Below are 13,388 nucleotides of genomic sequence, written 5' to 3'. Positions count from 1 at the left end.
CACTAAACCTGCAGCTCCATGTCCAGCCCTCGGAACTTGTGGTGGTGTCCTGCGGCTCTGCAACCTACACGGCTTTGAGGTTGACCTGACTGGGGGATGGGAATGAAGGAAGGACAGGCACAGGAAAGCTGGGCTCGGTGGGATGTGTCCTCTAAGGGAGATACACGGGCAGCCTGGAAACTCAGCGCCTGTATTATACACACAGCTGAATGAAGAGGCAGGCTGGCTGATTTAGGGTGTGTGAGTCTCTGTCGGGAAGCGGTCTCAAGCTGCATTGTCCAGGAAGGATGAATTCGTGGTTGACGATTTCTGCACACGCTAATTGGCACCCGTATTAGGACCGGGGGAAGGCTTTGCCTTTCCCGTGGATCTGCGGTATCGGGATCCTTGACATGGCTCTGCCGATATGCGACGTGTTGTCAGCACGCTGTTGTGTCCTTAGGTCAAGCACGCCCGGCAATATAAGATCGATTACATTGGTCAGCAGACTGGAGCATCCCTGCTGTCCCAGCCCACGGGACTTCTTTGCTGGGCTACTGCCACTCGGTGCCGGCAGCTTTCTCTGGTATATAGTCGACAGTTCCGGTATTTCCAACATCCTAGGCTCTCCGCTGCCACTTAGGTTTCACTTTCAGAGTTTCCTATGCAGCTCTCTCAGGAGCTACATAAGGAAAAGTCAACTCTGCTACACGCTGCTTAGCCTCATCCGCATTCCGCTGGAATTTTTGTGCCTTAGTGACCCCCACCCCTAACTATTATATTCCGCATAAACGCAAAACCAGCGCCACATGGATGTTATACTGTGCCAGCTAGTTTTTACGTCAGCTCAACACAAGCTAGAGTCTTCTGAGGGGAGAGAACCTTAGTTAGGAAAATGCCTCCATAAGATCTGACTGTAGGACATTTTCTTAGTGATTGATGTGGGAGGGGCCAGCCCTGGGCTTGTGGTCCTGGGTGCTGTAATAAAGCAGACAGAAAAGTCATGAGGGAAACTCCCCTAAGGCACCTGCCTCATTTCTGGTCTCCCTGTTCCTGCCCTGTTTGAGTTCCTGCCCTGATGTCCTTCCGTGATAAATAGCGACGTGGAAGTGTACCGAGATTCATGAGATTCACCTGTCTGAATGCTTGGTCCACAGGGAGTGGCACTATTAGGAGGTGTGGCCTTGTTGGAGAAAGTGTGTCACTGTGGAGGCGGGCTTTGAGGTTGCTGATACTCAAGCTAGGCCTAGTGTAGCAGTCTCCTGGTGCCTAGGGATCAAGATGTAAACCTCTCAGCTCCTTCTCCAGCACCATGCCTGTCTGCATGCTGCCGTGCTTCCCTCTGTGATGATAATGAACCCGAACCAAAGAGTTGCTGTGGTCATGGTGTCTCTTCACACCAACCGAAACCCTAACACACCTAAAACTGGTAGCATACTAAGTGTGGGAAAGCTCAAAAATTCTAGGCCAGCAGAATTTAAGGTCCTAGGAACAGGAAGCAAAAAATTTTCCTAGTGAGTCACTAGGGATGATGGTAGTAGAATCATTCCCAATTCTACTCCTTTGATTCCTGGACCCATGGATCCTGGCTATAGAGGAAACTACCGCATACTGGATGCTAATTCAGAGCGTATATTGACTGCTGGCAAAGGCTGCTGCTACCTAATTGGCACTGTAACTATGCCTTTAAGAAGTCATTCCGTCATTATATCAGCAGGCCAGCTGCTCCAGAATTGGCACTCAGCAGTAGCTGCATCAAGAGAGAAGTCCCTGGGCCGAGGGGAAAGGGGAAGGTGAGGTATAGATGACCATGTGGGCAGCCAGCAAGACAAAGGCTGAAGACGCCTTCAGGACCCTGGTGAGCAGTCCAGAGATTAATTAAAAGTCTCTTCACTGTCAGAAACCTGGATTCAGCTAAATACGACAATCAAAGCCTGTACTATGAAATAACTGGCGGGATAATTCACTTGATCAAAAAAAGAAAAGAAAGAAAGAATGAGTAGTTTGTTGGGGATATTCAATCACACTGTGAACCCTAAGTTTGCATTTGTGTTAATTAAATGAAATTAACCTTGTGTCAGGAGGCTGTATTAGCAACTAGATGACAGGAAGTCATCATAGAGCATCAGAGGGCACCCAGGAGAGATAGAGAGACACAGGAAGTAGTAGGGGTTGGGGTGGCTCAGATTTTTTGTGGTTTGGTAAAGCGGAAGCCCAGGTCTTCTGTGAACACAAGCAAGGAGAGAACTTTAGCTAGTTGCTGCTCAGCTTCTCCGAGCTTTCAGGTTTTCACCCCAGCCTTTGAGTCTTGAGTCTTATTCATAATTAGAAGGACAGAGATGTAGTTAAAGCTACCTTTAGCGGCAGCGATAGAGTTCGGTGCCTGTGGGAGCAGAACTCCTGCCAGGCTACTGCCTGAGCAGCCAGGCTGCTGCTAGATGAACAGGCCAGTAACTGTGGAGCTGTAATTGCTGGCTGAGATAGCAGTGGAGTAAGCACAGTCACTGTGCTGAAGTCAAAACAACAGTAGTTGGCATTCTCTGGTTCTACAAGCCCACTCTCTTCCCCCATCCTCTGGAGAAAATGCCTAGACCTTCCATGAAGAACCAGTTGTCTGTGGAGACGCTATTTCCCAATCTTAGCCTTGAGGTTGCGCCCCGCCCCAGCTCTGAGGTGATTGCATCGTCCAGGCCTGACCTGTGGAAGCATTCTGGTCCCCTGGACTGTTGTAAAAGATGGACAGCTCCTGTTACCTTTCATTTTACCCAATTAGAACTTATAAATGGGGAAGGAGCAGCAGTTCTGGGCCTTTGAGTTTCCATGCCCTAGGAAATGTATAGCTTTAAGCCCTGACAGCCTGGAGTCGATTGCTCCAGATTTTAGAGCAGTGGTTCTCAGCCTTCCTGATCCTGCAACCCCTTTAATACAGTTCTTCATGTTGTGTTGACCTCCAACCATAAAATTATTTCCTTACTACTTCATAACTGTAATTTTATAATTGTTATGAATCATAATGTAAACATCTATGTTTTCTGATGGTCATAGGTAACCCCATGTGAAAGAGTCATTTGACCACCACAAAGGGGTCATAACCCACAAGTTGAAAATCACTGTCTAGGGTTGCCAGAACATTTAGATTCATAACCTGGGCTGTAGGCTTAGCCATCTATTCCAAACACAACAAGCAATAGTGAAAAGCAGAGAGAGATTTATTCAATATGATCATACTCGGAAGAGAAACAAATAGAGGGGTTTGGTGACCTCCCAAGTTCATCTTGGGAATACTGGCATGAAGTTTAGTATTTAAAGTGGGGTAATAGGGCCTTAAATCCAAGCAGAACATCATCAATTACTCCCATGATATTCATACCAGTATTGCACCAATGGGCTGGTCTTGTCAGGGTGGTCATTATTATAGTTCACAGGGGTCACAACTAGATAAGATTGTTAATTATCTTTTCTGCCAGTATCATCATACTTTGAAAGCTACCCAATAGGAATGAAGCTTCTATGAAAACTACCCAATAGGGATGAAGCTTCTTTGAAAGCTACCCAATAGGGATGAAACATCTATGAAAGCTATCTAATAAATGGATAAAGCTTCCAGATGAGCACCTGCTTGATTTCTCCATCCTATGACTAAAGTATGTGATATCTTCAGCAATAGGGTTTTTTTTTTTTTTTTTCGAGACAGGGTTTCTCCGTAGCTTTTGGTTCCTGTCCTGGAACTAGCTCTTGTAGACCAGGCTGGTCTCGAACTCACAGAGATCCACCTGCCTCTGCCTCCCGAGTGCTGGGATTAAAGGTGTGCACCACCACCGCCCAGCTAGCAATAGGGTTTTACATTCAAGTTCTGGGTGGTAACCCAGAACATTGGCAATAGTCCATAATGTTTGGGGAGTTGTTAGAACTGACTGGCTGACAACTTCAAAAGAGAAAACACTCCTTTTTCTTTAATTTCTATTTGTTAGTCTGTGGTTTCTAGGAGGGGTGTGGTTGCCTCATTATAGTGTAACTCAATTTAATCTTTAAAAATATATTTGTGTGTATGTAGCCATATCTATCACTGTTATCAGTGCTAAGAACTTTTTCTTTAATTTCTATTTGTTAGTCTGTGGTTTCTAGGAGGGGTGTGGTTGCCTCATTATAGTGTAACTCAATTTAATCTTTAAAAATATATTTGTGTGTATGTAGCCATATCTATCACTGTTATCAGTGCTAAGAACTTGTGGGGAGACAGGTTATAGGCTCTAGACACAATATTAAACACTGTTGTAAGTACTTATCATTATACCCATGGGTTACTATATCTCTCAACCCTCATCAGAGAAAATTCTTTTTGCAGTAGGATGGATATTAATATTAATATTGATACTCACAAATGGTCAAGATGCAGTCTTTTTTTTTTCTTTTTGGATTTTTGGAGACAGGGTTTCTCCGTAGCTTTTGGTTCCTGTCCTGGAACTAGCTCTTGTAGACCAGGTTGGCCTCGAACTCACAGAGATCCGCCTGCCTCTGCCTCCCGAGTGCTGGGATTAAAGGCATGTGCCACCAACGCCCGCCCAAGATGCAGTCTTAAACAGGATGTCTGTATCACACTCCCTCCTTCCAAGGGTTAGGGATTATGGATAATGAGGAAGAAGAAATATTATAAGGATCAGAGACTATGGGTGATTACAAGAGAACAGTGTTTTCTGGGCACAGCTGGGCAGTTGTAGATTATGAACTCACAGCAATTATGGCAGCATACACAGCTCAAGCCAGACAAAATTTCAGCATGAAGAAGGGAGGTGGGAAAATGTCCCACCCATAGCTGGCAGAGGGCTAAAGCAACTGTTAGCTGCTGGAAAAAGGAGAGTAGTGTTCTTTAAGGATGTGTCCGCTAGTAGGTCAACCACACTCCAATGGATGTCCACATAGCCAAGAGTATATGGACAGCAATAAGTTGGACTTGGTAGATTTTTAAAAGAAAAGAAAGAAAAAAACAAGAGAAAAATGGACACAGTGTTGGATGTGTATGGAAGGAGATGTAGATCTGGGAACAGTTGGAGGGGCAGTGAATATGATCAAAATGCATTCTATGAAATTCTCAGAGAACCCATTAAAATAAAATATAAGGGGTGTGTGGTGATTTGAAAGAAGATGGCCCCCAAAGCGAGTGGCATGATTAGGAGGTGTGGCCTTGTTGGAGTAGGAAGTGTGCCATTGTGGAGGCAGGCTCGGAGGTGTCATATATGCTTAAGCCACACCCAGTGAGTCAGTTCACTTCCTGTTGCCTTTGGATCAGTTCCAGCTCTGTGCCTGCATGCTGCCATCCTTCCCATGATAATAATGGACTAAACCTCTAAACTGTAAGCCACCCCAATTAAATGTTTTCCTTTATTAGAGTTGCCGTGGTCATGGTGTCTCTTCACAGCAATAGAAACCCCAACTAAGACAAGGGGTAGGAGATATGCATTGTAAAGCGGTCTTGATAAAAATGTAGTCCCACCCATCACTGACCCATCATTGTCTCAGCTTTGATAAGCTGTCAGAAATGTGTTAAATCTTCTCCTGGAGGGTGAAGTTCCTCCTCTAGATGGCACCGAGGGTTCAGCCTTTCCCTTCCCCCTGCCTGAGATTTCTGGGAAATTTTAATTCTTTGGAGTTCAGTGTGATAGCTAAAAGGATGGACACAAGTGTTTCTCTTAGAAAATCTTCTCTCCTGCTTGGCCAGTTACACCAGGGTTGCAGTTTCTTGCTCTGGGATTTCATAATTAAGAGTCTTGGCATCTGGTTGCTCTTTTGCTCTCCAGTTTCTAGCAGTAGAGGGCAGCGGTAGGAAGTCCTTGTTACTGTTACAGCTTAAACCTGTGGGGTTGGGGCCCTCCCCTCCTACAGGGACTAGTGCTACAGTTCTTGGGCTTAGAGCATGACAGTCATTGCCTTCTGATAGTGGACAGTGTGTACCTCTTAGACATAGGCTCACAGGACTCTTGACCTTTAAACCTTGGCACTTTCCTGGGGCCCTTTTAAGGGCCAGAACCTGTGGCTTTGTCTTTACCATTCGACAGACTTTGCTGTGTGCTCCTTGCCTGGTTACTCTCTGGAACTCCAATCTACTCTGGCTGCTGCTGCCACCTTTACTGAAGACAGCACTCTGTCACTCCTCCCACCGTCTCCTCATCCTGTCTCCAGCTCTGCCTGCTGTACTGATGACAAAGATCAAAGGCAGACAACGGGCTGCTACCACAGCATCAGGGGCAGCAAGGAGGGTGTCTTCCACTTTCCCAGAATGTGAGCCCAACTGGCTGTTTCTAAAGCCAGGAGGGGTGTTTTGTAGACCCATCGTGATGCGGCCCTCTGTGCAAAGGAAGGGTTGTATTTGTAGCTACTCGGGGAACTGTCAGTCAAGCAACTGGCCAGACTACCTTCACGACAGCACGACTGTGTGGGAATCAAAACAAACACTCTCAGGACACGTGGGCAGTTGCAGGAGACCACTACAGCCAGGTTGAAGATGTATTCGTCAGGCTGCCCTGCTCCAGACAACTGTCGCTAGCCTCGGAAAGCAGCACTGCAAATAAGACAAGCCTCAGTGAGTGCTGGATAATCCTGCCCCTGTCTCCACTCAGGTCACAGGAGGTGCCCTTCCCCATCTTCAAATCTGTAGCACATCGTATTGGCAATGTCTCCTTTGCCAAGTAAGGTGACAACGTCACGGGTTCCAGTGACTCAGTAACAGACATCCTTGCAGCATCATTGTGCTGTCTGCCACAGGGATAACTTCTGGTGACGGTGACTCCAAAAGTCATGCCTGTGAGGGACATGCAACCTGCACCTGTGGCCAACAAACTAGAGTGGGGACAATCTGTGCACAGACACCAGCCTCTGAGCAATGCATGCATACTGGTGACCATAATAACAGCAATAGGTCATCCCTTGGCAGAGGTCCTGCGATTTCTGCATGTCCCTAGGACCTTGAGCAAGAGCTGGTGGAATGGGCCTGCCCTCCCAGCTGTGAGGGGCAAAAAGACACAGGATCAAAAGCCCAAAGCCTGCCTGGGCTACAGAGCAAGAATGCCAGCCTGGGACGCTTAGTGAGACCTTATCTCAAAATAAAAAGTGAAAAAGAAGGCTGGGGCTGGGGCTGGGGCTGGGTGGCATAGTGTCTGCCTGGTGTGAAGAAGGCCCTGGTTCAATGCACAGCCATGAGGCAAAGGAAGATGAAGTGAGTGTCCTCTTGGAGAAGGTGTTTGTATCCAGTGGGGTCATGGCGTAGTTAAAAGATGATGGTGGCTACCCCTGTTATCAGAAAACTCTTCCAGAGAGGAAATAATTTCACACTGAAAGCTTTGCCATGAGCAGATTAAAAAGCAATAACTGTCCAGGTGTGGTGGCACGTGCTTGTGATCCCATCACTCAGCAGGCTATCCTAGGCTACGTAAAGAGACCCTGTTAGGACACTGCCCCCCAAACCCCCAAATCACAATCATGTAAATCATGATTAGTAAGTTAAAACAACATAACCCATGGAGCTGGAGGTATGACTTAGCAGTTAGGAGCACTGGCTGTTCTAGAGGACCTGGTTTCAATTCCCAACACCCACACAGCAGCTCACATCCTTCTGGAACTTCAGTGCCAGGGGATCTGACACCCTGTTCTGGGCTCTGTGGCCACTGCATGTATGTGGTGCGCAAACATACAAGCAGGCAAAGCACCTATACAAACCAAATAAAAGCAAATAGGTCTTTTTTTTTTATTCTTATTTGTAACAAAATAATAGCTTCCACCATGAAAAGGGGTTTGGGAGGGTTACAAAGGTAACTCTTTATACAGCGTCGCAGGGAATAGATGACATTTAGAACAGAGAAGTTGCAGTATTATGACTTAGGCACACTGTTTGGAACATGCAGAAAGCATTTTCATAGTTACAGGAAGAAATTAAAGTGAAAAGTAGGTATTTCTGGGACAACCTGGAGGCAGGAGAGTGCTTCTTTTTATTGTATTTTTAGTATTCAGCATTTTATTTCAAGCCAGACCTCTAACAAACACAAAACCCAGATCTATTCTTAGCATCGGATTGTGGGAATATGATGACTGGGTATTGGTCAGGTCGTTTAAGAGCATCGTTGGTATAACTTCAGCTTGTTTGCAATAAGAACAGAAGAACGGGAGGAGAAAACCCAGCCTTCTATTGTAATGCACAGAGATTGAAATTGCTTGTGGGTGAAGGTCCGAGGCGACGCCCTCCTGTCCAGACTCAGCACAAATAAGCAGCTAGGTCAATTTTAAAGGCAGACAAATATCATATTGCTCTTTCATACTCTCATCAGCATGAACCACCTTTATGTAGACATACTTAACGTGAACATTTCTATCATACATACAGGTCTGCAGATTCAGTCCAGAGACTGAAAACATATACTCATCTACCAATAGACAGAATCAATCCGGCGCTAACCAACCCTGTTAAATGTCCCAGTCTTGTCGCCTGTCAGGGCTGAGACCAGACCTGTGCTAAAAGGATGTAAGCCAATTGCCTGAAGTCACAGCAGCCTCCCTGTGACTGTGTGGCCTAAGAGTCGGCAGAGACCACAAGTACCTTAAATGTCCTCAACGGCTAGGTTATCAGTTCCAAACTCCTTTCTCCTTGTTAAAGTCTAGCCTTGAAGAAGACTCAAGTGCCATACCGGTAAATGACCATAGAAGAATAGGTTTGCTATAACCTGCTAGCTTGTTCTCCTGCTAGTTTCTTACCGTGGGTCCTGTGGAGTGTGATAGAGAAGGAGACTTTTCAGGAAAAATGAGAAACATAGGAACTCCTGTGCATGGGAACCTAGAGTTGAGCATCATTGTATCAGTGGTCAAGGGGACTTAAAAATGCTGCCAGCTCCATCTCCGTCACTGGCTGACAGGAGAGTTGGATGAACCATTTGATGGATATAAAACAGGTTATAGTGGCATATTATTTGTGTATTAATAAATAAAGCTTACCTGAAGATCAAAGAGCAAAGCAGCCATACTAGTCAGCCATACAGACCAGGGAGTGGTGGCACACATCTTTAATCTCAGAATTTGGGAGACAGAAACAGATGTGTAGTGATGGGAGCAGAAGACCCTCCCACATCACAGATGGATTTCCACCCTGGGCTACACAAGATTAAATCTGTCTAAATGAGAAACAGGTCTCACACAAAGGTGTTCCCAGCACTTGGGATCACACGCCTTTAAACCCAGCGGTAGGGAGGTGGAGACAGGAGCGATATGGCCAGGCAGAGAGAGGAATATAAAGGGGAAGAGTCATGAACTCAGTGGAGTGAGGAGTCTGAGGATTTGTGGAGTCAGGATCTCGCCCCTCTGGTCTGAAGATTTGGTAGAGGTAAAAGGTCTCTTTAATTTCGGCTGCTTTGCTTTTCTGATCTTTAGGTCGAACCCCGATATCTGTCTCTGGGTTTTCATCATTTTTGCTACAAAAGGTAGCACAAAAGGGTTAACAATTGCTGTGGTCACTTGAAATGTCCACTTTCATTTAAATGCTTTGGCATGGCATCAGCCACAAACTAAGGTAAGGGTATGTTCAAAACGGGCCACCAGGAGATGAGCCGAGTGAGAGATGGGCTGTGAATTGAGGTAGAGACACTAATGAGACATGCTCATGTGATTTCAAATGAGGTACAGCTACATAAAGAAATCCTGACCTATACCTATGTGCTTGTTAGTTTTTAATATTTTTATCGACTCGATGTAAGTTACAATAATCTGGGAAAAGAGAAGCTCAATTGAGAAAATGCCACCGTCAAATTGGCTGTGGACAAGTCTGTGGGGCATTTTCTTGATTAATTATTAACGTGAGAGGGTGCAGCCTACTGTGAGAGGGACCACCCCTAGGCAGGTGGTCCTGGGTGGTGTAAGAAAGCAGGCTGAGCAAGCCATGAAGAGCAAGCCAGTCTGCAGCATTCCCGTCTTCTCTGCTTCAGTTCCTGCCTCCAGGATCCTGAACTCGCATCCATTCGTGGTGGACTGTAAGAGGGAAGATGAAATAACTTCCTTCCCAGGTTACCTTTGGTTGTGGCTGTCACAGCGGCACAAAGCAAACTAATAAAACCAATACTGCCATCCTTTTAAAAGATGCCAGGAGCTCCCACAGCGAAGGTGTCCTTATCCTTAAAGACCTTCCCTGAAAAGGATTTCAGTGCTCTGGAGTATTCACCAGTAGCCCCTTCAGCACCCAACACAGCAACACTTACCACTCAGTCTTACAGTAATGTGTTTAGCGACCCATGCGGGTTGAGGGATTTACATCATCCGTGTGAGCCCTATGCAAAAGATGCAGGTATTTAACTCAAACATTTCAAAATAAGTGAGTGAAAGCATTGAAATTCAATGCCATTTACCATTTCCCTCAAAAGCAGGACTTAGTATGTTTGCAGAATGTACGATTTTGTTTGCATTGTCAGTCCAGACGGTGGGTGATATATTTGAAACTATAAAATACTAATATTTGATTGGCTGTTTGGCTGATTGTATTATTGGATTTTCATCAAAAATAATGCAGCGATTTCTTCTGCCTAATAAAAAAGGGACCCATGATTTTCAGAGATTTCCAAAGATGAAACACCCTATGGATTAATCCCACAATCCACTTAGGAAGCTTTATTCCGGGTCGGTATGGACCACTCTGGCTCTCCATCGCTGCCTCCTAACAATCAGGATGCTGATTTGAGGATAAGCACCTTTCTTTGATTTCAGGTCGACAGTGGGTCAAACTCCGTGTAAGAATTTACCAGATGGTGTGGCTTGAACACATCCTTCAAAGTTCACATGTTAGACACTTAAGCCCCTAATGACTGCTCATAGAATTTGGAGGCAGGGGCTTTGAGAGACAGTAGGGATTAGATGAGGTCACAGGGCGGAGCTGAGGCAAGCCAAAGAAAAGGGGAATCCCAGTACTGAAAAGCAACATCACATTTAATAGTGATCACATTCAAAGAATGGTCGCGGTGTGAGGCTCAATCCAAAACTGCTGTCTTTCCACACTCTCGGTAGGAGCTCACGAAAATAACAAGCTCACTGGAACCAAATCTAAGGACATAAGATGCCAAAAGGCAATTAGCTAGTTTTATCCACCTGCTTTTGACCCTATCTAAGACTGTGGCCTTTTCTGAGTTCTCAGAAAGACAGGACATTAAATTTATCCTAAACTCTTTTAAACAAAACCCATTTGAGGGTATGCACCTGATCAACACAAATGCTTGAGACTGCGGGTACCAGAGGCCATTTGTGTGGAGTTCCACTCATCTTCTCCAAGGTCTTTTAGGAGCCAATTTTTTTTTTTTAACAGAATCGAGAGAAAGGAGAAGTTACAGTGTTGTACTTTAAGATTTTGTATTTGTTTTATTTTAAAACTGCCCTTCCTGACTTGATTCTTCTTTGTACGGCACAGAAAAAGGAATCACATTATAGCCAAGGCCTCTGGTGAGGGAAACCCTTCACAGGAGTGTGGTTTCCTCAGTCTCTTCTTCAATCACCCCTTGTGCCCTCTAGGAAGCGACACCCCATCCTTCACCAACAGGACCCTGAGTTGCAATGGTACAAATTAGACATGTAGATCAACGGAACAAGATAGATGATCCAGATTTGACAAAGATGCCAAAAATACACATTGAAGAAAAGACAGCTTCTTTAGAAAATGGTGCTTCAGAAGCTGGGTAATCATATATAGAACAAAACTAGAACCTTAGCTCGCACCTGCAAGCATAAACTCCAAGAGCATGAAGGACTTTGACTTGGGACCTGAAAGTGGGGAGAACATTTCAAGACACAGGCACAGGTCTCTGAAGAGGATTCAAACTGCTCAGTAAAGAAGGCCAACTGGCAAATGGGACCTGTGAAATTAAATAGCTGAACAGCAGGGAAAACAGTCTCGCTGCTCACCAGAGAAATGCAAATCAAAGTTACATTGAGGGGACTGGGAAGATGGTTAAGAGCACTGGCTGCTTTTCCAGAGAACCTGGGTTTAATTCCCAGCACCTACATGGCAGCTCACAACCATCTGTCACTCCAGTTCCAGGGGATCCAATGCCATCAATCTTCTGGCCTCCTCAGTCACCAGGCACACACATGGTACATAGACATACATGCAGGCAGAACACTCGTACGTATAAAGCAACAACAACCAAACTACATTGAGTGTCCATACTATCCCATTCTTAATGGCAGACTTTAAAGAAATAAATTCTGGTGAGGATGTGGAGATAATTGGGCACCTGTACACAGCTACTGGGAGTGTAAACCATTCCAGCAATTATGGAAGTCAGTATGGAGATAGCTTAGAAAATTAGCAATAAAAATATAAAATAAAATTAACAATAGATCGTCTATATGACCCAGCTAGACCACTAATGGATTTTAATTTAAAGGACTCCGGGTGGCTACGTCAAAGGGACACTTGCAGATCAGTGTCTATAGCCACACTGTCCTTACCAGTGGCGTCATCAACCAAGTAGGGTGTCCAGCAGCAGGGGACTGGATCAAGTGTGATACAAACACGATGGAAAAGTTTTCAGCCCTACAAGAATAAATTATGCTATTTGCATGACAATAGGTTCGAATGGTGACAGTAATACCGAGCTAATTAAGCTAGTTTTACTTGTGGTTTTATGTGTGCGTATCTACAACGAATACGGAAGTGAAATTCTTCTGGGGAACAATGGCAGCAGTCAGGAAGAGCGAGAAAGGAGAGGATAGGGGAGTGGGGAAAGTGTTCTTGGGGTCTATGAAAAGTGACAATTTTAATTTTTTATTAAAGATGTAACTGAGGGATGGAGAGATGGCTCAGTGGTTAAGAGCACTTGTCCTCTTCTAGAGGACCCGGGGTTCAGTTCCCAGCACCCACATAGCGGTTCAACCATCCAATGCTCTCTTCTGGTCTCCTCGGGCATGAAGCATGCAAGCAGTGCACAGACTTACATGCAGGCGAAACACTCATACACACAAAACAATAAATGAACACTTTAAAAATGATTTATTTAAAGATGTAACAAACAAAAAAAAACATAAAACAATCAAATAAAAACAAAGAAGTTAGATTTTAATGAAAATAGAGTAAGTTGCAGTTTGTGGGTTTGTTGGTTTTGTAGAACCTAAGGAGGCAGGGGCGTTTTTGCTGGTATGCAGTCCACCTTCTAAACAGAAACCCTCTGGATGCCAGGGAAAAGTCTCCACTCAGAGCAGCAGCGATCTTTAGATAACAGACTGTGTTCCTCCGCTGCCACCCTGGAGAATAACTCGAGAGGTGTCTAGGTCTTCTCCAGGGAGCCATGGTTCAGAGTTTTGGATCCTGCAGCGAGAGAAGAGGGGCTGGAAGTGGGCCAGTCAGGGGATGTGTCCCTTGGTAACCGTAATCCAATGCAGTCTATGAGGGGAAC

Source organism: Microtus oregoni, unplaced genomic scaffold, assembly GCF_018167655.1.
Source record: "Microtus oregoni isolate MIOR12 unplaced genomic scaffold, Mior012 000020F_ref0000438, whole genome shotgun sequence".
Classification (NCBI taxonomy): Eukaryota; Metazoa; Chordata; class Mammalia; order Rodentia; family Cricetidae; genus Microtus; species Microtus oregoni.
This window is presented reverse-complemented; position numbering follows the sequence as displayed.